We start from the raw sequence: 26,702 nt of genomic DNA, 5'->3' as shown, positions 1-26,702 counted from the left end.
TTGAGTTATTAGTCAGCTCTCATTGGGAGTGACAGTTTTAACATCTTTGAACCTAACTCATAATTGAACTCACATAGATTGATTTTATTAGTAAATGCATTACAAGAAACTTTGTGAAATGTTTCACTGAAATTAAGAATTGCTGATGTCTTCCTGACAATCACCTTAGGAAGATATATCACTAATTTCATTTTATAGAAGGGTATATTAGTTTAGTAGGGCTGTCATAACAAATTACCAAAAACTTGGTCACTTAAAACAATAGAAATTTATTCTCTCACAGTTCTGGAGACCAGAAGTCCAAAACCAAGGTGTCAGCAGGAGTGTTTCCTTCCTGGGAGTCAAGAGGGAGATTTCCATGCTTCTTTCCTGGCACAGTTACAGTCTCTGCCTCCATCATCACATGGTGTTCTTCCGGGTGTGTCTGTCTTCTCCGTGTCTCTTCTCCTCTTCCTTTCAGGTCACCAGACATGTAGACTTAGGGCTCACCCTCCTCCAGTATGACTTTATCTTAACTTGCACCTTAATTACATCTGCAAAGACAGTGTTTCAAAATAAGGTCATATTTACAGGTACCAGAGGTGAGGACTTCAACATATTTTTGAGGGGGACACAATTTATTCCACAACAAATAAGAAAAAAGAGAAATCACTAAAGTAACCAGGGTACACATATAGAACATGAACCCAGAACTTTTGTTTTCATACAATACTCTTTTGATTTTATGCAATACTATCTCCTACCGAATTCCACTTTATTTTTCACGACTTCCTAGACTATATATTTAATAATCTGCTTTGAATTTCACGGGGGCTAAAAATCAAGCTCACTAGTTCTTGGTATCCAAATGTATCATTTCCCATTTTTTAATAAGTTATTCTTATCATTAACTTAGGTTCCTCACATACTTTCCTTGTTCTAAGCTTACATAGTTGTTCTGGGCCTGGCCAGTTTAATTTATTTAGCTTGGTTTGCTGATCCCTTATTATCTTTCCTCCTATACTGGGCTTCAGTTTCATTTTAATAATGGCTCTGTATATTTGAGTTTAAAGCATAGTTCAGAGTTGAGTAGTTCTGCTCTTCTATATGTATATCCATTGTTTCTGGACTGTAAGTTTTCACAGAAATTGTTGATGTCTTCCTAGATCCACCTTCCCTTTACAATTCTTCTGCTCTCTTCCAGGAAAGGGTTGGTAGTTCAAAAGGGGACACAAATTATCAACCGCACAACTATATTTAATAAGTTAACCACCCAACGAATTAAATTATTCAATTCCTATTACGTGCCAGGGGCTGTGTGAGATGGGTGTTCTAAAAACATTAAAAAAATGACATAAGAAATCTTGCCCTTGAAGAACTTGCATTCTAGTTTGAGAATCACAACAAAGTAGGCAATTGCAATAATATCCGGTAACTGCTACGAAAATCGTTGAGCAAAGATGTCCCTGTATACAAGAGGAGAGCCTTATCCAGCTTTGAAATAATTGTTGGTACCACATTTTGTAATTAGGTACATTTTCTGAAATATTGTTCCCTTATTGTTCCAGATTATTATCTGCTTTTTGAAGGCATATGCTTTTTAAAAATATATCCTGCTGTGCTGAGGACTGGAGCTATCACACTGAGCATCCAATGTTTATTTTTGCCTTACAGTAATATGCAACATACTAATCAAATAAGAACAGTATTATTAGAGTTGAACAACATTAACCTCTTTTTTTTTTTTTTTTTGCAGATTCATATTAATGATATAGTTCTCTAGAGAAAAGTCAGAAGAGCAAAGGTTGGTATGATATCTTATGAATGCTTAAACCAGACTTTATCTAAGAGGGGTTATTTAAAGATATGTTAGAGCATTAATTCTAAATTCCCTGGGCTACGTTTGTTTAATCCAGCCACTTCACATTATTACAATGTCTTGTGTGGTGAGAGATTTTATAGAGACTAGAAAGAAAAAATGTTTTTCCAGATACACATTCAGTTCCTCTAGCAGCTTCCTCGTTTTACTTTCATAGCTTTTTAAGAGGTGACTTCTAGGACAGCACTGCTCTTCAGTCTGTGATAGCTTAAGTCAGAAACATACTGAGGGAAATGCGGCATCTATTGTGGTCTGTTTTTCTATGTGACAGTTGTTCCTATTTTGTGTTTGTTTCTCCTTTAATGAGGATACAACTTTCATCCAGGGAGATGTATGGGTCACTTGTTAGTGCACTTAAATGCACTAAGGCACTCCAGCAGCTGGAAATTGTGACTTGTAGTTGAATTATTTTTGCACAGCGAATGGTTTTCCTTTTGACATATTTTAATATACTTGCACACTGAGAGCAAGAGTGGGTGAACAGAAAACAGGCTGTTTTATTAACCCAGCAGTCACCTTTGAGGTTTGTACATGTCCACTTTTTTCCTTGCCTTTGTACATAATCCCAAGAGACTGGTACCTGGCTTTGCTCAGAATAACAAAGTCAGGCACAAATCTCCAAACACAATTGTTAGCTGAATGCCAACTGTTTCTTCTCATCTTTTTTTTTTTTTTTAACTTGAACATTAAGAATTGTATTATGGGTGAACCGTAACCATTAAAGAATGAATTTGTTTTTCTATTTCAGATGCTTCCCCTATCATTTACTAGATTATTTTACAATATGTAATCTCAGGTGATAAAAGAAAATAATTTCTTGTATGTTTTTTGGAGAGCTTCTTTTTTTCAAATCATTAATAGTGAGAAGAAAAGAAGAAAAATATGTTACAAGCTTTAATTGGATTCCAATTTCAACTGAAAGGACAATTAGGAGAAAAGCAGAGGAGACTTCAACTCAGCCAGGAAGCCAGGACCCAGCACACACAATTCCACATGCAATTTTCATACAAACCAATGTTTCAGAGACTTTTCCCAGTAAGACCAGAGATTTCTTCAAGTCAGTTACCATCCTTTCCCAAGGCACATATCTGTATACATAATGGCCATAATTTCTAAGTAAATATAGTGGGTAATCACCTACTTTTTAATTCATACATTTTAAATGTACTCAAAAGTTGAAGACAAAGTAAGGATATAAATCCAGAACTTCCTCTCAATACCCAGCAAGTGGTTCATTTAACAGCATGTAAATATTAGGGCAACAAAACCTCCAAAGTACATAATTTTCTCTTTCCTATCATCATCATTATAATCAACATCATCATTAAGATAATAATACGGCATTTTATACTATAGAGAGAAGTTTCATATCATCTCATTTGACTATCTAAACCAATCAGTAGGTGTGCCATATGAGTAGGAAGATTATTAAGAATGATAAGCTTTCTAAAGTCATTCTAAGACTTTAAAACACAAGTAAGTGCTGGAGTGTAAAGAAAGGATGCCATCTTTCAGTTGGAAATCTGGATCTCTCGCTGTCTCTATGATAATGGGTCTTTTAAAGCATTGCTTTGTTGAGTTGTTCAATGTGAGAGATAATAATTATGTGAAAAAGTGGTTATGAACTTCATTGAAGATTACTTTTTTGTAGAGGGTCTGAGTGTGCAAACGTATTTTATTTTTTATTGGAGTATAATTGCTTTACAATGGTGTGTTAGTTTCTGCTTTATAACAAAGTGAGTCAGCTATACATATACATATATCCCCATATCTCCTCCCTCTTGCGTCTCCCTCCCACCCTCCCTATCCCACCCCTCTGGGTGGTCACAAAGCACCGAGCTGATCTCCCTGTGCTATGCGGCTGCTTCCCACTAGCTATTTTACATTTGGTAGTGTATATATGTCCATGCCACTCTCTCAATTCGTCCCAGCTTACCCTTCCCCCTCCCTGTGTCCTCAAGTCCATTCTCTATGTCTGCGTCTTTATTCCTGTCCTGTCCCTAGGTTCTTCAGAACCAATTTTTTTTTTTTTTTTAGATTCCATATATATGTGTTAGCATACGGTATTTCTTTTTCTCTTTCTGACTTAACTTCACTCTGTATGACAGACTCTAGGTCCATCCACCTCACTACAAATAACTCAATTTCGAGCAAATGTATTTTAGAGGGGATTTTTGCACTGGAGTAGGAGGTTAGAGTACCTAACTTTGAAGTCCACTGCAGTGAGTATATGACTGTAAGGCTATTGGCTTTTTTAAGGGAACACACTGAGTGAATGACAGAGGCAAGATAGGAAACCATTTCTTCTGACTCCCAGTAAACTTCTAGAGTTCAGTTTAATTTAATACTTTGAGCAGCTACTTTCGACCAAGTTCTTGAGCTATAATTATAGGGTACAATTATGAAAAAGAGAGACATTGCTATGTAAGTTTTATAATGTAGAAGGTAAATAAATAAATATCAATGCAATGAAAGAAAGACTAAATACCATAGGTATGGTGTCTAGTAATTGTACATAGGTTTGGTGAAGTCATGGAAGGCTTTATTATTATGGAGACATTTGAGTTGGGCCTAAAACTATTGTTATATCCATTCTCAGGGAATAGCTATATCAATCACATTTGCTTGTTTTTATATTAAACCTATTCTTAAAGGTAAGACTATTTCATTAACCCCTAGTAAACTTTTGACCATGAATGCTTATTTGTTGTAAATTAAGCTCTTAAAATCATTGCTTCTTAAGGTAATGGAGATGTTTTGTTTATAATTATCTCTATGTTACATTTTTCTTTTCAGTTCTTGTAACTTTCTTTATTAAAATATGTTTGATCAGGCATGCTTTTAATAGAAAAATCACATAAGATTCTGAGTCCTGTAATCTTTGTCTTTTCAGGGTCATCTTCATCATTATCCTCACATCCTCACTTTCAGAAAAATAAATTTTTAGCACTTTTTAAGAAGTGCCATGGAAAGCCATTATGCTAATACTTTACAACATTATTCTTAATTTTTCAATAATCCAGTAGAGTAGCTGTAAGCCCTATTTTCCAGATAATATACTGAGGCTCAGAGATTTTAAGAAATTAGCTCAAAATTGCACAATGAAAAAAATGTTATTGTTCTATGACCATTACAGTGTTGGCAGTTATTATTTGTCCATCTGGTTGGGGTTTACCCACTTTCTCACTAGCTTTATTAGTGAAGACTCAGATGATGTTCAGTAAGAACAGCCCAGTTGGAAGTTGATTAAGTCAAAAAGAGAATTCGTTGACCCCTATTACTAGGAAGGATATCAGGGGTGACTGGAACCAGGACTTTGAATACCGTTAGGAAACTTCAAATATGGTTAAGAAGTGTCTATTTCTCATCTGTGCTTTTCTCTGCATATTGTCTTTGTTCTCAGACCAGGTCCTCCTTGTAGCACACTGTGCGGGCTTCATTCCCTTTAGGCCTGCATCCTCACAACATGTCACCTAGGAAAATGGGGGCTTATGTTACTTGGCTCTAGTGTGAAAAATTCCAGATAAAGATTTGCTGGGATCACATTTGGAATCCCAGCCTTTTTTTTTTCAATTTTATTTATTTTATTTTTGTCTGGGTCTTCGTTGCTGCACGCAAGCTTTCTGTAGCTGCGGTGAGCGGGGGCCACTCTTCCTTGTGGTGCGGGGGCTTCTCATTGCAGTGGATTCTCTTGTTGCGGAGCACGGGCTCTAGGTGCATGGGCTTCAGTAGTTGTGGCTCGCGGGTTCTAGAGCGCAGGTTCAGTAGTTGTGGAGCACGAGCTTAGTTGCTCCACGGCATGTGATCCCTTAGGCTGGTCATTAAGGTGATGGTGATGCTATGATCAGTTTTCATTAGTCAGGTATTCACTTTTGTGGCTGTAGGGAGAGATGGAAGGGATAGTATATTATTAGAATGAGGAGGGGGTGCTTTACAAACATGGCTCCAGAAATTACTATGAGCCAGGCAGTCATCCCAGTTTGTGGCTATTAACACAGGCCATACCTGTTCTCGTTGCATTAGTTAATTCTATACTGGTTAACAGCCTAACATTATATTTGTTAAATCACTTACGCAGGGTAGAGGGGCTTTGTCTAATTTTTTCCATTAGTTGAAGTCTGTCAAATTTGTTTGGAACGTTTGAAGGTGGTTTGACCTAAGAACCAGGCTTCCTGTTAGCTCCCCTTGCTAAGTCTGTGGCTAATGGGGTTCACGGTCTACCTCCAGCAAGGGTAGCATCAGTGGTCAATGCCAGTGGACCTTGGGGCTCAGTCACAGAGCCTGGGGCCTGCTGGAATATTTGTCATCATTTCTTATATGCTGTGGTGACTCAACACCATCATAAATGGAAAATGGAGCAAAAATCCCTCTTTTTATGTTTCTTCTTCTCTCTGACTCTCCACTGCATATACAAAAATGGTTTTGTCCCAGAACAGGGAATTAGAACCCTCATGTTTGTCATCTTGTCTCCCTTTGTCCTCTTACTATAATTTTTTTTTTTTTTTGGTGGAAATGTATACTTCTCATTGCTTGATCTGCCAAGAACTTCCTACATCTTCATTTTTCCACTGTTGGCATTTGCCTTTACTTTTCTCTGGAGTCATAGGACAGGAGGGATGCAGGGAAAGGATTTGGCATACAAAAAAAGGAAAAATCCACAAGAGGTGTATATCAAGGATACTAACTCTGATGCAGAGGTAAAACTTAGAGAACAAGAGAAAAGAGTTAGAAACCAGAAATCCAGTTACAGAATCAGTTGCTGAATCTTCCATGCTTAGATAGCATTGTCTAGTTGTCCTTTGGATGTTCTAAATTTGTTAAATAACCTGTAGGATTTGTTCATTTCCTCCAGACATAGATTTCATTTACATCTATGCTGAGCAAACTTTTGAAGTTATCTATTCCAAAAACCTTTTAAAACCCTTCTTTTTTTTTCTAATAAGACTCAGACTTAAAACAGAAATTATGTCAAGTGGCGTGTATATTACACCTAACATACTTTAAAAACCCCTCTGCCTCTAGTGTTGATGAAAGGGACAGAAATTACAGAAGCTGTGGAGCTGAAAAACATAAAGTGAGAGCTATACACTGTCTATAAAAAGATTTTTTGATCAGAGTGAGGACATGTTTTCCACAAACATGTATTTCCTTTTTTTATAAAAATGAGGAATGCATGGTTGAACCTGAGCAAATGCAGCTACTACTAACTGATGATGAGTAATGGGTGAACTAAGATGGTAGCTGTGGCTTAAGCTGAGTTCATCCAAGTTACGATCAACTTCATAAGCAAGAGTCTCAAGAAGACAACTAATCCCCATGGTGTTGTCTGAATAAAACTTATTATACACCTGAGACTAGTAGCATCTAAAACCCTATGAAATATCTTTATAGCTCAAAAGCTTACTGATGGAGGAAAATGGCTCACTGAAGTCAAAGGGGACAAGGGTGGGAGTGACCTGTTTCTTTGGAAACCTCAAGTATAAGATAGTCTGGCACTATGATTCTTATTAATCAATACCTGCTTTTCAGGGCCTGTCTTGATTTTAGGTAATGAAGCAGAGAGAATTATACAACCTTCTGGGTAATATATTGTGGCATACATAGAAGTTATAATATTAATCTTCTTCTTCACTATGATTGGCTTATAATTTTAACCTAATTTCCTTTTACTTATCTTGAAACATAGAAAATTGGTCACCTTTAACTTTATAATCTCCCTCCATAAATGTGAATACTGTTGTTCTTTTTCAACTTTTCCTTGTATGTCTCTTTCTGAGGCTTTTAATAGATTATTATGACTTCAAATTATTATGATTTCAAATTTCAAGGAATCTTCAAATTTCTCATAGCTACTTGAAAATGCATCATGGGGATTAACCAAAAATTTTTTCATTAGAATTTTAAAATAATGTGCGCTCAACCTATAACTTTGTTTTGCTAATTTTTAGTGGCAACACAGCTATCATCATTTTTTAAGTATGTAAACCCAGATATACAGATGCTAATTATTTCAGTAGCTTCCACTAGATAAATCATGATGTCTAGATGTGGTAACTAATCCTGAGCGTGAAATATCAAACATGAATAACTGAGAAAAGCAGGAATAGTATACATTTCCATTCTAAGTTACATTTTTGATATTAATATATAACTATATTAAGGAAAGGTCTTATCTCGGTGTTTTGTTAATTGTTTTAGCTCACTAGATTCAGCAGTTCCCAAACCCTCCTTGCTTTCCTTTTAACTTTCTAGACTTTAGATTCAAGGCACTGTCTTTCTACAACTTTTCTGAGACTTGTCCAGTTTGATTACACACTGTATAAGCAGCAGTTTTGGCAGAGAAACTTTTGGTGGCCTTATTAGAGAGAAAACTAACTTTCCGTTTTCTGCCTCTTGGTTGGCTCTGAGTTGCAATAGTTTCCCTCTTCCAATAAAACACCTGTTCCTATTGCTGTTCTCCTTCCTTAGGGCTCCTGCTTTCTTTTGCATGCTGCATCTTCTTATCCCTCCCTCAGTGTTCCACCATGTTCCAGGCACTTGTTATCACCATGTGCTCTTTTATTTTCTACACAGTTTCTCAGAGTATCTGAAAATACCTAACTTATCATGTTGGAGGGTTTTGCTCTTATATGTTTACTGGTTAGCTGTTTGGCTCAACTCCTGAAAATGTATGCTACATGGGAGAATACACCTTATCTGTTGTATAGAGCGAGATAGATCGAGCTCTGGGGACTAGAACAGAGTAGGTGTTTACAAAATACTTGTTTAATAAATCTTTTTCCTTAAAAGTGTTTTTGAGATTCTTTGCTTCTGATTTTTCACGTTATCCTCAGGCAGATTTATCCACTACCATGGGTTCAATAAAGTAAATGCTGCTTACCTAAAAATATTTGTCTTCAATTTGCAGCCCTCCTCTTAGCTACACATCCAAATATCCAACTGCTTCTATCTAGATGCCTCTTCAAACTTAATATGGCCTAAACTGGATTAGTAGTGTCTCCCAATGAATTCACACACACAAAACAACAAACAAAGACCCTGCTCCTTCTTCAGAGTTTCATATTTCATAACTGGAATATTTACCCATGCCCTTGCTCAAGCCTTAAAACAGAAATCATCCTACCATCCTCTCTCTCTTTCATCCCTGTTATTGCAAATTCCTGTTTGAGCCCCCCTCATAAATAGTTTTCAAATCTCCCCACTCCTCTACTGCTGCAGCCACAACCCTAGTCAAGGTCATCATCATTTCTCATCTAATTACTACAATGCTCCACATTGGTGTCCTTATTCGCTGTCATGTTACCCTCCAATCTTTCCCCACCGTGTATTCCCAGGGATCTATGGTAATATAAATGTGACTGTGGTACCCTTCTCCCAAGGACACACCCCAACAAAAGCTTTTCAGTGGCTTCCCGTTCCCTTGAAGATAAAGTCCAAACTCTTTAAGTGGCCTCAGAATAGTGTATGATTGCTCCTTAGGCAATTTCCCTTACATTATACTTTTGTCAGCTGGACTATAGCTAAAAGAAATTTTGAGCTATAGTCTCAAATAGGACCTTGTATCCTGTTTCTCCATATTAACAATTGTGGATGGGTTATTAAACTTTGAAAACAGATGAACATGGTAGGATTAATATCTTATGATAAAAATTATATTTCTTAAGATTAAATTACATACAAAGGGATATAGGCAAGCAAGGCTTAGAATTTTCCTTAAGAATCACCTTTGAATCTGCTCTAACACATGAACAAATGTTCTGTTGACTCACAGTTTCCAGACATTATTGAATGGCCAGATTATTTTTGTCCAAAAAATGCTCAAAGCACTTATTACTTGTGTCTAATTATACTCATAGAAATGTATCTGTAACATCCTCGAGCATTTTCTAATTCTGAGATATCAATTAATGCTTGTTAATAATTTACAATTCATTATTGTTCACTGCCCCCAGACCCAAGCTTTTTTCTGGAGTCAATGCTATTTTAAAAGTAAAAATTCCTTTGCTGGTTCTTGTGAACAAAAACATTCCTCCTCTTTCTCCAACCCATTATTTGGATAGTCAGTCAGGTCTGCTATGGAGGCAAATAGTTTAAATATTTTTAAAACTTTAATTCTTGAATTGTGAAAGCTACATGTATGTTAAACTTATTTAAAATGGTTACTTTCTGATTCTACCTTCATCTTCTTTTCTTCCATTACAGTTGGAGCATATTGCAATTGCCTTCTTTCTTCACTGTTATTAACTTTTCCCCTTTTATCAGAAAAAGGATCTTGCTTTCTTTGATTCTCTTATTGATATTTTAAAAGAACTTTTTTTCCTCTCTTGCTGTCTCTCTCAGGCAAGTCCCATCTCAGTTGTCCTTTGTCATTCATTGTCAGTCTTTGTGTCCCTCCTCTTATCCCAGCTTAGTTTTTTCCTTTTTCTTTTTTCGGGGGAGGGGTGGAAGTAGCGGGCACTGGTGTTGGGAGTCTCACATCAGTTTCAGGCCTAAAGCAAAATGCATTCATTTCAAATGGAAATTGCAGTTTATACCAAAAAGGCAAGGTTTCTTTACTTCAGTAAATTGGAGCCTTATGTAACACATACTCATCTAAAGAAATTTGAGAATAAAACTTCTAAATAACTAATAACTGGAAAATTCTGATCTTGAGCTTTAGTTGCTGAAGATAAGGAAAGACATCTGCTTCAGTACCCCCATCTGGCTTTTACATATCTATTTCAGACTCAGTATGCTCTTGCTCTTTCTTTTATCTAAGCCCATCTGCTTGTATGGTGTGTTCCCACCCTAACATATTTTCAGACCCTTGCCATAGGGCAAAAGTGCCAAGCAATTATTCGTTGAGATAGATAGTCCACATAATACTGTAAGTGACATCTGTTCTGTAGGAAATCCCTCCCTTGTGGCAGCAATGTCATATTGGCTGCTCATAGGAATATCGGAATTGACATACAGGAACAATTGAATGTTTCATCTTATCCTGAATTCTCACTCAGAAAGCATCCAATACCAGATGCTTTAGAGGGCCGTGTAACCCCTGGACTCTTTCTCTTGTTCTCTCTACACCTATGGTAATTGGCAATACTACACTATGGAGAAAATTTCTTCCTGACCCCAGCTGGTAACCAAATTATGCCCTAAAGCATGAAGATTGGCATATTTTAAAGTTTATTGTAGCTAAGATGGCGAAAAAGGAGATGTTTTTCATATTAATGTGCTTACTAGATTGACCTAAATAATAGCTTGAATAATAAATTCCACAAATTACTCAATAACTTATTTGGCAAAATTACAATGACAGATGAACATTTTAATCTTTTTAGTGTTGATCTCCACATTTGGCAATTGGTTCTTCTTCTTTAAACTATTTCAAAAGATGATAAGAAAAATAGTCCACAGTCCACAATTGTTCAAGACTTGAACTTTGTATAAAGGTATAATTGGTAAAACTTACATTAATTGGTTCTGAGTAAACTCTGAATTTGCTGGTTTTTGGCCATTTGATATTCTGAAGGCAGGCAGAATTTGAAGCCAAAATCATTATTGGCAAATTAAAAATACATTATGTAAGGTAGGTTCTGAATAAATTCACACAAAATTCAATTTCCCAAACCAGCTACATTGATGCTGTTACTCTCTTCAGTGATTCTCATAATACCATGAACAACTTCAAATTTTAAAAAGTTAGAGTGTATAATTATGAAGGGCTTTCAAAATTAGAGTTGAAATGAAAGTACTCAATTACATAATTGAGTCAACCCATTTACTTAAGTTTAAGTAAGATTTAAATATTTAGTAATAATAAGCTGTATCAGTTACGTGTTGTTGCGAAATCTACCACTGTGAAAATTAGTGACTTAAAACAACTATTTTACCTCTTTATCATTCTCTGGGTCAGCAATATGGGCAATTCATTTTAGTAGTTCCTTTGCTGCTAATTCTGCATACTATCTGGTGACTATCCTTGGGATTGATGGTCTAAGACAACCTCACTCAAAAGTCTGGTTGTTGGTGTTGGCTGTCTGCTGGACCATTTGTCTCTAGTAGGATAACTTGGCTTCATATGTAGCAGGGTTCTAAAAGCAGGAAGAGATGGGGCCAGCCTGAATGTGACATCATTTTGCATGATGTCTCATTGGCCAAGCCAACATGGCTAAGCCATAGTCAATGTACGAAAAGACTACATAATGGAGTTAATACAAACAGGTGTGATTTTTTTTGGGGGGGTACTCTAACTGTAATAATTTATCACATATTGCTATCCCAGGATTATCAGTTGGAAGAACCTTACCTTCCTGATTACTTAATACAGTGTAGCCATTACTATTGTGCAGAGTTCTGTAAGTCTGTAAGAAAACTGTGTAAATAACATAAAGATCAGTGAAGCTAATTCTTTATCCTTCTTTCTGTACATTTTAAAGGTATAAGTCATTTGTCAGATATGTGATTTGCAAATATTTTCTTCAAGGCTGTAGTTTTTCTTTTTATCCTTTTAATAAGATCTTTCACAGGACAGAAAAATTTAATTTTGATAAAATCCAATTTATCAATTATTTCTTTTATGAATTGTGTTTTGGTGTTATGTTTAAGAACTCTTTTTATACATTGCTAGATTCAAAATGTTCATATTTTGTCAAGAATTTTTTGCACTTAAGTTCATGAAAAATATTAATCTGTAGTTTCCTTCGTTTCTTTCTCTCTTCTTCCCCCTTTCTTTTCCTTCCTTCGTTCCTTCTTTCCTTCCTTACTTCCTCCCTCCCTCCCTTCCTCCTTCTCTCTCTCTCTCTTTCTTTCTTCCTGTATTGTTTTTGTCTGACCTTGATATCAGGATAATCCAGACCTCATAAAAAGAGGTGGAAAATGTTAGTTTCTCTTCTATTATCTAGAAGAGATTATGTAGAGTTTGTCCCAATTCTTATTTATTGTTTGGTGGATTCCTCCACTGAAGCCATCTGGGTCTACAGAGATTATTTTTTGTAAGTTTTTAATTTACAAATTAAATTTCTTTAACAGTTATAGGGTGTTGAAACTGCCAGTTAAAATGATTTGTCTTCTTTTCCTTTCAGTTCTATTCATTCTTGTTTCATGTATTTTGATGCTCCATTGCTTGGTGCATATACATGTTGGACCACTATGTCTTCTTGGTGTAATGACCCTTGTAATATGCTTCTTTGTTGTTGATAAGGTTTTGGTGGGGTTTGTTGTTGTTGCTTGTTTGTTTGTTTGATTTTTTTTCTTCTCGGAAGTCTACTTTACATGATATTAATAGAGCTACTCTTTTTAAAATTAAGTTTTGTATGGTGTATCTTTTTTCTGTCCTTCTAATCTGCTTATATCATTATGTTTGAAGGAACTTTCTTGTAGACATCATATAATTTAATCATTTTTTAATCCAGCCCACTAATTACTGTCATTTAATTAATATATTTAGAACAGTTACAATTGAAATGAAATTGTTGATATATTAGGAGATAAATCTTCTATTTTATTATTTGTTTTCTATTTGTTCCCTCTGTTTCTCATCCTCTGTTTCCTTTTCCTTTCCTTCTTATGGATTACTTGAATGTTTTTTAGAGTTTCATTTTCTTTATTTACAGTTTTTTAAGTATATATCATTATATAGCTTTTCAGTGTTGACTGTAGGTATTAAAGTATATACATATATATCTACCATCACAGTCTACATACACCACAGTCTACTGGTATTGACATTTTACAACTTTGAGTAAAGTGTAGAAAATTACTTCCATTTAGGTCCTTTTACCCTGCCAACTTTTAAAATGTAATTTTCTTAATAAGTTTTTCTACATACTTTGAGCATACATCAAACAGCACTATAATTTTTGCTTAAACCATCAAATATGATTTTAAAAACTCATGAAGAAAGAACTCATAAAACTCAACAGTAAAAAACAAATGATCCAGTTAAAAACTGGGCAAAAAAATCTGAACAGGGACCTCACCAAAGAAGATACAGAGATGTCAATTAAAAGTGCTCAATGAGTATTGAGCATATTGATATTGAACATATGAGAAGTGCTCAATATCATATGTTATTAGGTAATTTGAAATTAAAACAATAATGGAATACCACTACACATATATTAGAATGACCAAAAACTGAAACACTGACAATTCCAAATACTAGTGAGGACGTGGAGCAACAGGAACTTTTATTTATTGCTGGTAGGAATGCAAAATGGCTCAGCCCCTTGGGAAGACAGGTGATTTTTTAACAAAACTAAATATTCTCTCTCTCTCAGATTTTCTACATAGACAATTATATCATCTGAACAAAGTTTTATTTCTTCCTTTCCAACCTGTATATTTTAACTTCCTTTCATATCTTACTGAATTTTCTAGGACTTCTAGAAGGTGCTGTAAAGCATATTTGAAAGGGGACATCCTTGGTTTGTTCATGATCTTGGTGAGAAATCTTCAAGTTTAGTTGATATTAGTTGTAGGTTTTGTGTAGTTTTTCTTTTATCAAGTTAAGGAAGTTCTTCTTTATTCCTAGTTTGCTGAAAGATTTATCATGAATGGGTGTTTTATTTTGTCAAATGCCTTTTTGCATCCATTGATATGATTATGTGATTTTTCTTCTTCAGCTTTGAAGTGATGGATTACATTAATTGATTAATTGATTTTCAAATGTTGAACCAGCTTTGTGTACCTGGGTTAAATCCCACTTGGTCATGGTGTATAATTATTTTTATGCATTGTTGGATTCAATTTGCTAATATTCTGTTGAAATTGTTTTCATTTATGTTCATAAGAGATATTTGTCTGTAGTAGTTTCCTTTTCTTGTTTTTGTCTGGGTAAAGCTGGCCTCATACAATGAGTTAGGAAATATTCCCTCTGCTTCTGTCTTTTGGATGAGATTGTAAGAATTGGTATAATTTTTTCATTAAATATTTGGTAGAATTCACCAATGAGCCCATGTGAGCCTTGTGCTTTCTGTTTTGGAAGATTGTTAATTATTGATTTAATTCATTTAATAGATGTAGGCCTATTCAGATTGTCTATCTCTTCTTGTGTGAGTTTTGTCAAATTGTATCAAGAAATTGGTCCATTTAATCTAGGTTATCAAATTTGTGGGCATAGAATTGTTTATAATATATATTTATTATATTTTTGTGTCCATGGGCTCTTTAGTGATGTCCATCTTTCATTTCTGATATTGATCATTTGTGTCTTTCTCTTTTTCTTAGTCTCACTAGAAGCTTATTGCTTTTATTGGTATTTTCAAACAACCAATATTTTCAAAGCTTTTGGTTTTGTTGATTTTCTCTGTTGATTTCCTACTTTCAGTTTCATTGATTTCTGCTCTAATTTATTATTTATTTTCTTTTGGTTACTTTGCATTTAATTTGCTCTTCTGTTTCAAATTTCCTAATGTGGAATCTTAGATTATTGATTTTAGATATTTTTTCTTTTTTAGCCTGCTCATTCAATGCTATACATTTCCCTCTAAGCACTTCTTTCACTGCATCCCATAAATTTTGATAAGCTGTATTTTTGTTTGCATTTAGTTTAAAATATTTCTTAATTGCTCTTGAATTTTCCTCTTTGATTCATGTATTATTTAGAAGTATGTTATTTAATCTCCAAGTATTTTGGGATTTTGTGCTATCTTTCTTTTATTGATTTCTAGTTTAAATTCACTGTGATATGAGAAAATACAGTGTATGATTTCTATACTTTTAAACTTGTTAAGATGTGTTTTATGGCCCAGAATATTGGTGACTGTTCCGTGTAAACTTGAGAAAAATGTACATTCTACTATTGTCAAATGGAGTACCTATAGATGTCAATTATATCCAGTCAATGGTTAGTACTGTTGAGTTCAGCTATGTCCTTAGTGATTTTCTGCCTGCTGGATCTTTCCACTTCTGATGCAGGGATGTTAAAGTCTGCAACTATAATAGTGGATTCATCTATTTCTCCTTGAAATTCTAGCAGTTTTGCCTCATATATTCTATAGTTAGATGCATACATGTTAAAGACTGATTCACTTTGTTGTACAACAGAAACTAACACAGTATTGTGAAGCAATTATACTCCAATAACGATCTATTAAAAAAGAAAACAGATTGTTATGTCTTGGAGAATTGACTCCTTTCTCATTATGTAATGTCTCTCTTTGTCGCTGATAACTTTCCTTGACTGAAGTTCACTCTGTTGAAAATTAATATAGCTACTCCCACTTTCTGTTGATTAGTGTGAGTATGGTATATATTTCTCCATTCATTTACTTTGAATTTATATATTATATAGTATATAGCTATATAAGTATAATCTTTATATTTAAAGTGAGTTTCTTATAGACAACATAGAGTTGGGTCTTGTTTTTTATCCACTTTGACAATCTCTGTCTTTTAATTGATGCATATAAACCATTGATGTCCAAAGTAATTACTGATATAGTTGGATTAATATCTACCATATTTTTTATTGTTTTCTCTTTGTTGTCCTTGTTTTTTATTTTTGTTTTTGCCTTCTACTCTTTTTCTACCTTTGTGGTTTTCACAGAGCATTTTATATGATTCTATTTTATTTCCTTTTTTAGCATATCCATTATACTTTTTAAAACTTTTTTAGTGTGTGACCTAGAGTTTGCAATATACATTTACAAGTAATCCAACTTCATTTTCAAAAAACACTATATCACTTCACAGTAGTGCAAGTACCTTATAATAACAAAATAATTCTAATTCCTCTCATTCTTTGTATTGTTGCTGTCACCCATTTCACTTACACATAAGCATACAATAAGTATACAAAATTTAATATATTGTTATTATTTTGAATAAACTGTCTTCTATTAGATCAATTAAAAATAAGAAAAGCAAAAGCTTTTATTTTACTTTCACTTAATTCTTCTCTGATGCTCTTTCTTTATGTAGATCTGAGTTTCTGACCTATATCATTTTCCTTCTCTCTTAAGAACTTCTTTTAACATTTCTTGCAAGGTAGGTCTACTGGCAACAAATTCCCTCAATTTTTGCTTGTCTGAAAAATCTTTATTTCTCCTTCACTTTAAAGGATAATTTCAGAGAGTACAGGGTTCTAGGTTGGGTTTTTTGTTTCTCTCAACACTTTGAATTTTTTTTTTTTTTTTTTTTGCGGTATGCGGGCCTCTCACTGTTGTGTCCTGTCCCATTGCGGAGCACAGGCTCCGGACGCGCAGGGTCAGTGGCCATGGCTCACGGACCCAGCCGCTACGTAGCATGTGGGATCTTCCCAGACCGGGGCACGAACCCGCGTCCCCTGCATAGGCAGGCGGACTCTCAACCACTGCGCCACCAGGGAAGCCCAACACTTTTGAATATTTCACTCCAGTTTTTGCTTGTGTGTTTTCTAAGGCGAAGTTGACGTAAATCTTGTTTTTGCTCCTTTGTAGGTAAGGTGTTTCTATCCTATGGCTTCTTTCAAGATTTTTCTTTGTCTTTGATTTTCTAAATTTTGAACATGATATGCCTAGGGGTAGTATTTTAAACATTTATCCTACTTGATATTCTTTAACCTTCTTGGATACATGGTTTGGTGTCTGACATTAATTTGGGGAACTTCTCAGTCATTTTTGCTGCAAATACTTCTCCTGTTCCTCTTTCTCTTCCTTCTCCTTCTGGTATTCCCATTACATGTATGTTATACCTTTTGTAGTTGTCCCATGAGTATTGAATATTCTGTTCTGGTTTTTTCAGTCTTTGCTTTCCTTTTCATCTTTGGAAGTTTCTACTGTCATATCCTTAAATGCAGAGATTCTTTCCTCAGTTATGTCCCATATGCTAATGAGCCTATCAAAGTCTTTCTTCATTTCTGCTACAGTGTTTTTGATTTCTGACATTTCTTTTTTAGAATTTCTACCTCTCTGTTTACATTATCCATCTGTTCTTACATGTTGCCTACTTTTTTCTACTAAAGCCCTTAGCATGTTAATTGCAGGATTTTTGTGTTTTTTTTTAATTCCTGGCCTTATAATTCCAACATCCCTGCCATATTTTATTCTGACTCTGACACCTATTTAATCTCCTCAAACTGGGTTTTTCACCTTTTAGTATGCCTCATAAATATTTTTATTGTTGAAAAGTGGACATGATGTATTTCATGAAAGAATCTGCCTTAAGAGGTCTTTAGCAATATAGTGGTAAACTGTGGGAGTTAAGGGACAAATTTTAAAATCTGTGATTAGGTCCCAGTCTTTTGGTGAGCTTAGGTCTCTGGACTGTGAACCTCACACATTCTTAATCTCCACTTCCACATACTCTATGTGGGACAGGATGGCTAGGTGGGGCTGAAGTTGTATATTTCCTTCTCTCAGGAGGTTAAGATCTGGTAAAATAGTTTCTTCTGAGGGAAGTTCTTGTTAAGAATAACAGAATGCTCCAGTGTATTTTAAAATGGCCACTATCCCCCTACCTTTGCCAGAAGCAGGAGGGAATTTGTCTCTGATTATTCATTATGAGAACCTGGTAGAGCTCCTGGAGGTAAGACGCATGAAAGTGGGAGGTCCCTATAGGTCTGTGTACCTTTAGAGCTTTTAACTCGCAGTCTTATACTCCCTGAGCTTCCAGCAATTCATCAATTACAGTTTAGGTTTTTCTACCATACTACTGGTTCCCAAGGAGATTTCTGCTTATGGATTTCTGCTTGAGTAAGTTGTGATTCTCTGTATCTGCCTGTCTCTCTTTTCAATTTGAGGGGCAAGAGTTTGCCCTGTGAGAGGTCTTTTTGACAGATGTAAGAAGAGTTGTTTATTTTTCAGTTTGTTCAGCTTTTCACTTGCTTTTAGGAAGGAGTGGCTACTTCTAAGCTTCTTACATTTGGACCAGAAACCAGAAGTCACACACTTTTGTTTTGTTTGTGCCATTGGTATAGTGGCATTAGTGAAGTGTTTTTCATCTCAATAAAACAGAAACAATTCACAGAGAAAATAGGTTTTAAGGTGAGCTAAGGCAACAAAGTTTTGAAAATTCAGTGGTTTTATGCTTAAATATTAAACTGCATTTTGAAAAGGTCAACCTATAAAAGGAATATTAAACAACCAACTTTGTATTATAAATTCTGTAAATCTTGGATACAATTTAATGATATCTTTGCAAGTGGGTATTACACCTGTTAATTAAAGTTGAAAAAATAACCAGCATCCTTATTATTAGTATCTATAAGTAGCAATTCATCTGCTGGGTATCCCAGGCATATATATTTAAAGCACAATGTGCTACATAAAATCAATAATAGTTTAATTAGCATCTGATGGGAGTGAGCAATTTAACTTCAATTTACAGCATAAAGCTTAGGTGTGGTGAGCTCATTCTATAGTACTGGTGCTATTATAATAACAAACAGTAAATCAACCACTGAATAAAAAATAAGAGTAGAGGAAAACAGTTCACAAGTTTGGTAATCTGTAAAGCTACTACAGCCCAATAAAAATGTATTCTAATTTTTAATTTCAAAATACATTTGTCATTACATGGTAGTGCTTATGGGAAGCTAAAACCTGAAGTCTAGTCTAGTCCTAGGCATAATGAGAAAAAAGTAATCACATTGACAGCAGTTGGTCTTACCCATCTGACTTCAAACCAATTCTGATTTTTATAAAATTGTCCAGGTTACCAGATTTTGGGGAAAATTCTCTGTAGTGTTTATATCTCATACTCAGGAATCAAGATTATTTATGTCCTTTTTTTACCTCCTTGATGTATTTAAAACTGCCTCATACATTATTTTGTTGGTCTCCAAACTGTCTCAGTGGTTTTTAAATGTGTTCTTTATCGTTTTAAATAGCTCTTGTGGTGTTTGTTTTTGTAAGCTCACCTCACTTTTATAATAAATACTGTCAACTTGTACAGTTTGGAAAAAAACGCAAAATGGGGGAGACCTTCAAGATGGTGGAGGAGTAAGACGTGGAGATCACCTTCCTCCCAACAAATACATCAGAAATACTTCTACATGTGGAACATCTCCCGCAGAACACCTACTGAACACTGGCAGAAGACCTCAGACTTCCCAAAAAGCAAGAAACTCCCCACGTACCTGGGTAGGGCAAAAGAAAAAACAGAGACAAAAGAATAGTAACAGGACCTGCACCAGTGGGAGGGAGCTGTGAAGTAGGAAAGGTTTCCACACACTAGGAAGCCCCTTCGCAGGCGGAGACTGCAGGTGGTGGAGAGGGAAAGGTTCGGAGCTGTGTAGGAGAGCACAGCAACAGGGATGCGGAGGGTAAAGCGGAGAGATTCCTGCACAGAGGATCGGTGCTGACCAGCACTCACCAGTCCGAAGGCTTGTCTGCTCACCCGCCGGGGCGGGTGGGGACTGGGAGCTGAGGCTCGGGCTTCGGAGGTCAGATCCCAGGGAGAAGACTGGGGGTGGCTGCATGAACACAGCCTGCAGGGGGTTAGTGCGCCACGACTAGCCGGGAGGGAGTCTGGGAAAAAGTCTGGAGCTGCCGAAGAGGCAAGAGACCATTGTTTCGGTTGCACGAGGAGAGGGGATTCAGAGCACCGCCTAAACGAGCTCCAGAGACTGGCGCGAGCCGCGGCTACCAGCGCGGACCCCACAGATGGGCATGAGACACTAAGGCTGCTGCTGCCGCCACCAAGAAGCCTGTGTGCGAGCACAGGTTACTATCCACACCTCCCCTCTCGGGAGCCTGTGCAACCTGCCACTGCCAGGGTCCCGGGATCCAGGGACAACTTCCCCGGGAGAACACACTGCGTGCAATCAGCTGCTCCTTTAACCCCGTCCTGTCTGGGCGGGAACAGACGCCCTCAGGTGACCTACACGCAGAGGCAGGGCCAAATCCAAAGCTGAACCTCAGGAGCTGTGTGAACAAAGAAGAGAAAGGGAAATCTCTCCCAGCAGCCTCAGGAGCAGTGAATTAAATCTCCACAATCAACTTGATGTACCTGCATCTGTGGAATACCTGAATAGACAACGCATCATCCCAAAATTTAGGTGGTGCTCTTTGTGTGATTTTGTCTGTATAGCTTTGCTTTTACCATTTGTCCTAGGGTTCTGTCTGTCGGTTTCTTTTTTTTTTTATTTTTTAATATAGTTTTTGGCACTTGTTACCATTGGTGGATTTCTTTTTGGTTTGGCTGCTCTCTTCTTTCTTTCTCTTTTTTATTTAAATTACTTTAATTTTTTTTATTTTTAATAATTTTCTTTATTTTTTATTTTAATAACTTTATTTTATTTTATTATTTTTTCTTTCTTTCTTCTTTTCTCCCTTTTCTTCCAAGCAATGTGGCTGACAGGGTCTTGGTGCTCCAGCCGGCTATCAGGCCTGTGCCTCTGAGGTGGGAGAGCCGAGTTCAGGACACTGGTCCACCAGAGAGCTCCCAGCTCCACGTAATATCAAATGGTGAAAGTTCTCCCAGAGATCTCCATCTCAAGGCTAAAACCCAGCTCCACTCAATGACCAGCAAACTACAGTGCTGGCCACCCTATGCAAAACAACTAGCAAGACAGGAACACAACCCCACCCATTAGCAGAGAGGCTGCCAAAATCATAATAAGGTCATAGACACCCCAAAGCACACCTGATGCGGTGCTGCCCACCAGAAAGACAAAATCCAGCCTCATCTATTAGAACTCAGGCACCAGTCCCCTCCACTAGGAAGTCTACACCACCCACTGAAACAACCTTAGCCACTAGGGGCAGACACCCAAAAAAATGGGAATTATGAACCTGCAGCCTGTGAAAAGGAGACCCCCAAACACAGTAAGTTAAGCAAAATGAGAAGACAGAGAAACACACAGCAGTTGAAGGAGCAAAGTAAAAACTCACCAGACCAAACAAATGAAGAGGAAATAGGCAGTCTACCTGAAAAGGAATTCAGAGTAATGATAGTAAAGATGATCCAAAATCTTGGAAATAGAATGGAGAAAATACAAGAAACGTTTAACAAGGACCTAGAAGAACTAAAGAGCAAACTAACAATGATGAACAACACAATAAATGAAATTAAAATTCCCTAGAAGGAATCAATAGTAGAATAACTGAGGCAGAAGAACAGATAAGTGATCTGGAAGATAAAGTAGTGGAAATGACTACTGCAGAGCAGAATAGAGAAAAAAGAATGAAAAGAATTGAGGACAGTCTCAGAGACCTCTGGGACACATTAAATGCACCAACATTCAAATTATAGGGGTCCCAGAAGAAGAAGAGAAAAAGAAAGGGACTGAGAAAATATTTGAAGAGATTATAGTTGAAAACTTCCCTAACATGGGGAAGGAAATAGTCAAGTCCAGGAAGCACTGAGAGTCCCATATAGGATAAATCCAAGGAGAAACATGCCAAGACATATATTAATCAAACTATCAAAAATTAAATACAAAGAAAAAATAAAAGCAGCAAGGGAAAAACAACAAATAACATTCAAGGGAATCCCCATAATGTTAACAGCTGATTTTTCAGCAGAAACTCTGCAAGCCAGAAGAGAGTGGCAGGGCATATTTAAAGTGATGAAAGGGAAAAACCTACAACCAAGATTACTCTACCCAGCAAGGAACTCATTCAGATTTCATGGAGAAATTAAAACCTTTACAGACAAGCAAAAATTAAGAGAATTCAGCACCACGAATTGAGCTTTACAACAAATGCTAAAGGAACTTCTCTAGGCAAGAAACACAAGAGAAGGAAAAGACCTACAATAATAAACCCAAAACAATTAAGAAAATTGGTAATAGGAGCATACATATCGATAATTACCTTAAATATGAATGGATTAAATGCTCCAACCAAAAGACACAGGCTTGCTGAATGGATACAAGAAATGAGACCCATATATATTCTGTCTACAAGAGACCCACTTCAGACTGAGGGACACGTACAGACTGAAAGTGAGGGGATTGAAAAAGATATTCCATGCAAATGGAAATCAAAAGAAAGCGGGAGTAGCAATTCTCATATCAGACAAAATAGACTTTAAAATAAAGACTATTACAAGAGACAAAGAAGGACACTACACAAAGATCAAGGGATCAATCCAAGAAGAAGATATAACAATTGTAAATATTTATGCACCCAACATAGGAACACCTCAATACATAAGGCAACTGCTAACAGCCATCAAAGGGGAAATCGACAGTAACACAATCATAGTAGGGGACTTTAACACCCCACTTTCACCAATGGACAGATCATCCAAAATGAAAATAAATAAGGAAACACAAGCTTTAAATGATACATTAAACAAGATGGACTTAATTGATATTTATAGGACATTCCATCCAAAAACAACAGAATACACTTTCTACTCAAGTGCTCATAGATTTTCCAGGAAAAATCATATTCTGTGTCACAAATAAAGCCTTGGTAAATTTAAGAAAATTGAAATTGTATTAAATATCTTTTCCAACCACAACGCTATGAGTCTAGATATCAATTACAGGAAAAATGTGTAAAAAATACAAACACATGGAGACCAAACAATACACTACTAAATAACCAAGAGATCACTGAAGAAATCAAAAGATACCTAGAAACAAATGACTATGAAAACACGATTATCCAAAGCCTATGAGATGCAGCAAAAGCAGTTCTAAGAGGGAAGTTTATAGCAATACGATCCTACCTTAAGAAACAGGAAACATCTCAGATAAACAACCTAAACTTACACCTAATGCAATTAGAGAGAAAAGAACAAAAAAACCCCAAAGTTAGCATAAGGAAAGAAATCATAAAGATCAGATCAGAAATAAATGAAAAAGAAATGAAGGAAATGATAGCAAGATCAATAAAACTAAAAGCTGGTTCTTTGAGAAGATAAAATAAATCGATAAACCATTAGCCAGACTCATCAAGAAAAAAAGGGAGAAGACTCAAATCAATAGAATTAGAAATGAAAAAGGAGAGGTAACAACTGACACTGTAGAAATACAAGGGATCATGAGAGATTACTACAAGCAACTCTATGCCAATAAAATGGACAATCTGGAAGAAATGGACAAATTCGTAGAAAGGCACAACCTTCTGAGACTGAATCAGGAACAAATAGAAAATAAGAACAGACAAATCACAAGCACTGAAATTGAGACTGTGATTAAAAATCTTCCAACAAGCAAAAGCCCAGGACTAGATGGCTTCACAGGTGAATTGTATCAAACATTTAGAGAAGAGTTAATACCCATCCTTCTCAAATTCTTCCAAAATATAGCAGAGAGAGGAACACTACCAAACTCATTCTACAAGGCCACCATCACCCTGATACCAAAACCAGACAAAGATGTCACAAAGAAGGAACTCTACAGGCCAATATCACTGATGAACATAAATGCAAAAATCCTCAACAAAAACTAGCAAACAGAATCCAACAGCACATTTAAAGGATCATATGCCATGATCAAGTGGGTTTTATCCCAGGAATGCAAGGATTCTTCAATATATGCACATCAATCAATGTGATAAACCCTATTAACAAATTGAAGGAGAAAAACCATATGATGATTTCAATAGATGGAGAAAAAGCTTTTGACAAAATTCAACACCCATTTATGATAAAAACCCTCCAGAAAGTAGGCATAGTGGAAACTTAGCTCAACATAATAAAGGCCATATATGACAAACCCACAGCCAACATCATTCTCAATGGTGAAAAACTGAAAGCATTTCCACTAAGATCTGGAATAAGACAAGGTTGCCCACTCTCACCACTCTTATTCAACATAGTTTTGGAAGTTTTAGCCACAGCAATCAGAGAAGAAAAAGAAATAAAAGGAATCCAAATCAGAAAAGAAGAGGTAAAACTCTCACTGTTTGCAGATGACATGATACTATACATAGAGAATCCTAATTATGCTACCAGAAAGCTGCTAGAGCTAATCAATGAATTTGGTAAAGTAGCAGGATACAAAATTAAGGCACAGAAATCTCTGGCATTCCTATACACTAATGATGAAAAATCTGGAAGAGAAATTAAGGAAACACTCCCATTTACCACTTGACAAAAAGAATAAAATACCTGGGAATAAAGCTACTTAAGGAGACAAAAGACCTGTATGCAAAAAACTATAAGACTGATGAAAGAAATTAAAGATGATACAAACAGATGGAGAGATATACCATGCTCCTGGATTGGAAGAATCAACATTGTGAAAATGACTGTACTACCCAAAGCAATCTACAGATTCAATGCAATCCCTATCAAACTGCCAATGGCATGTTTCCCAGAACTAGAACAAACATTTTCACAATTTGTAATGAATCACAAAAGACCGCAAATAGCCAAAGCAATCTTGAGAAAGAAAAACAGAGCTGGAGGAATCAGGCTCCCTGACTTCAGACTATACTACAAAGCTACAGTAATCAAGACAGTATGGTACTGGCACAAAAACAGAAATATAGATCAATGGAACAGGATAGAAAGCCCAGAGATAAACCTATGCACATATGGTCACCTTATTTTTGATAAAGGAGGCAAGGATATACAATGGTGAAAAGACAACCTCTTCAATAAGTGGTGCTGGGAAAACAGGACTGCTACATGTAAAAGATTGAAATTAGAACACTCCGTAACACCATAGACAAAAATAAACTCAAAATGGATTAAAGACCTAAATGTAAGGCCAGACACTATAAAACTCTCAGAGGAAAACATAGGCAGAACACTCTATGACATAAATCACAACAAGATCCTTTTTGCCCCACCTCCTAGAGAAATGGAAATGAAAACAAAAATAAAGAAATGGGACCTAATGAAATGTAAAAAGCTTTTGCACAGCAAAGGAAACCATAATCAAGACGAAAAGACAACCCTCAGAATGGGAGAAAATATTTGCAAATGAAGCAACTGACAAAGGATTAATCTTCAAAATTTACAAGCAGCTCATGCAGCTCAATATCAAAAAAACAAACAACCCAATCCAAAAATGGGCAGAAGACCTAAATAGACGTTTCTCCAAAGAAGATATACAGATTTCCAACAAACACATGAAAGGATGCCCAACATCACTAATCATTAGAGAAATGCAAATCTAAACTACAATGAGATATCACCTCACACCAGTCAGAATAGCCATCATCAAGAAATCTACAAATACTAAATGGTGGACAAGGTGTGGAGAAAAGGGAACCCTCTTGCACTGTTGGTGGGAATGTAAATTGATACAGCCACTATGGAGAATAGTATGGAGGTTCCTTAAGAAACTGAAAATAGAACTAGCATACGACCCAGCAATCCCACTACTGGGCATATACCCCGATAAAAGCATAATTCAAAAAGTCCTTTACCACAATGTTCATTGCAGTTCTATTTACAATAGCCAGGACTTGGAAGCAACCTAAGTGTCCATCGACAGATGAATGGATAAGGAAGATGTGGCGCATATATACAATGGAATATTACTCAGCCATAAAAAAGAAACAAAATCGGGTTATTTGTAGTGAGGTGGATGGATCTAGGGTCTGTCATACAGAGTGAAGTAAGTCAGAAAGAGAAAAACAAATACTGTATGCTAACACATATATATGGAATCTAAAAAAAAAAAAAAGGTTCTGTAGAACCTAGGGACACAGCAGGAATAAAGACGCAGACGTAGAGAATGGACTTGAGGATGCAGAGAGGGGGAAGGGTAAGCTGGGACGAATTGAGAGAGCGGCATGGACATACATATGTCCATATATACTACCAAATGTAAAATAGATAGCTAGTGGGAAGCACCCGCATAGCACAGGGAGATCAGCTTGGTGCTTTGTGACCACCTGGAGGGGTGGGATAGGGAGGGTGGGAGGGAGACGCAAGAGGGAGGGGGTATGGGGATATATGGATATGTATAGCTTATTCACTTTGTTATAAAGCAGAAACTAACACATCATTGTAAAGCAATTATACT

General features: G+C 36.2%; 1 protein-coding gene across 7 annotated transcripts in view; it reads left to right on the top strand.

The window, feature by feature from the left end:
- The window catches only part of TFEC (transcription factor EC), a 668,004-nt gene that overhangs the window by 509,163 nt on the left and 132,139 nt on the right, over positions 1–26,702 (top strand). For all 7 annotated transcript variants that reach the window (XR_009520665.1, XM_060020780.1, XM_060020779.1 and 4 more), the window contains one exon: positions 1,736–1,783. The gene's annotated coding sequence lies outside the window, so the exon portion shown is untranslated. The remainder of the gene's footprint in view (positions 1–1,735; positions 1,784–26,702) is intronic.

Source organism: Delphinus delphis, chromosome 9 (assembly GCF_949987515.2).
Source record: "Delphinus delphis chromosome 9, mDelDel1.2, whole genome shotgun sequence".
In the NCBI taxonomy this organism is placed as follows: domain Eukaryota; kingdom Metazoa; phylum Chordata; class Mammalia; order Artiodactyla; family Delphinidae; genus Delphinus; species Delphinus delphis.
Note: the sequence above shows the minus strand (reverse complement) of the source record. Positions and strands in the feature narration are given on the sequence as shown.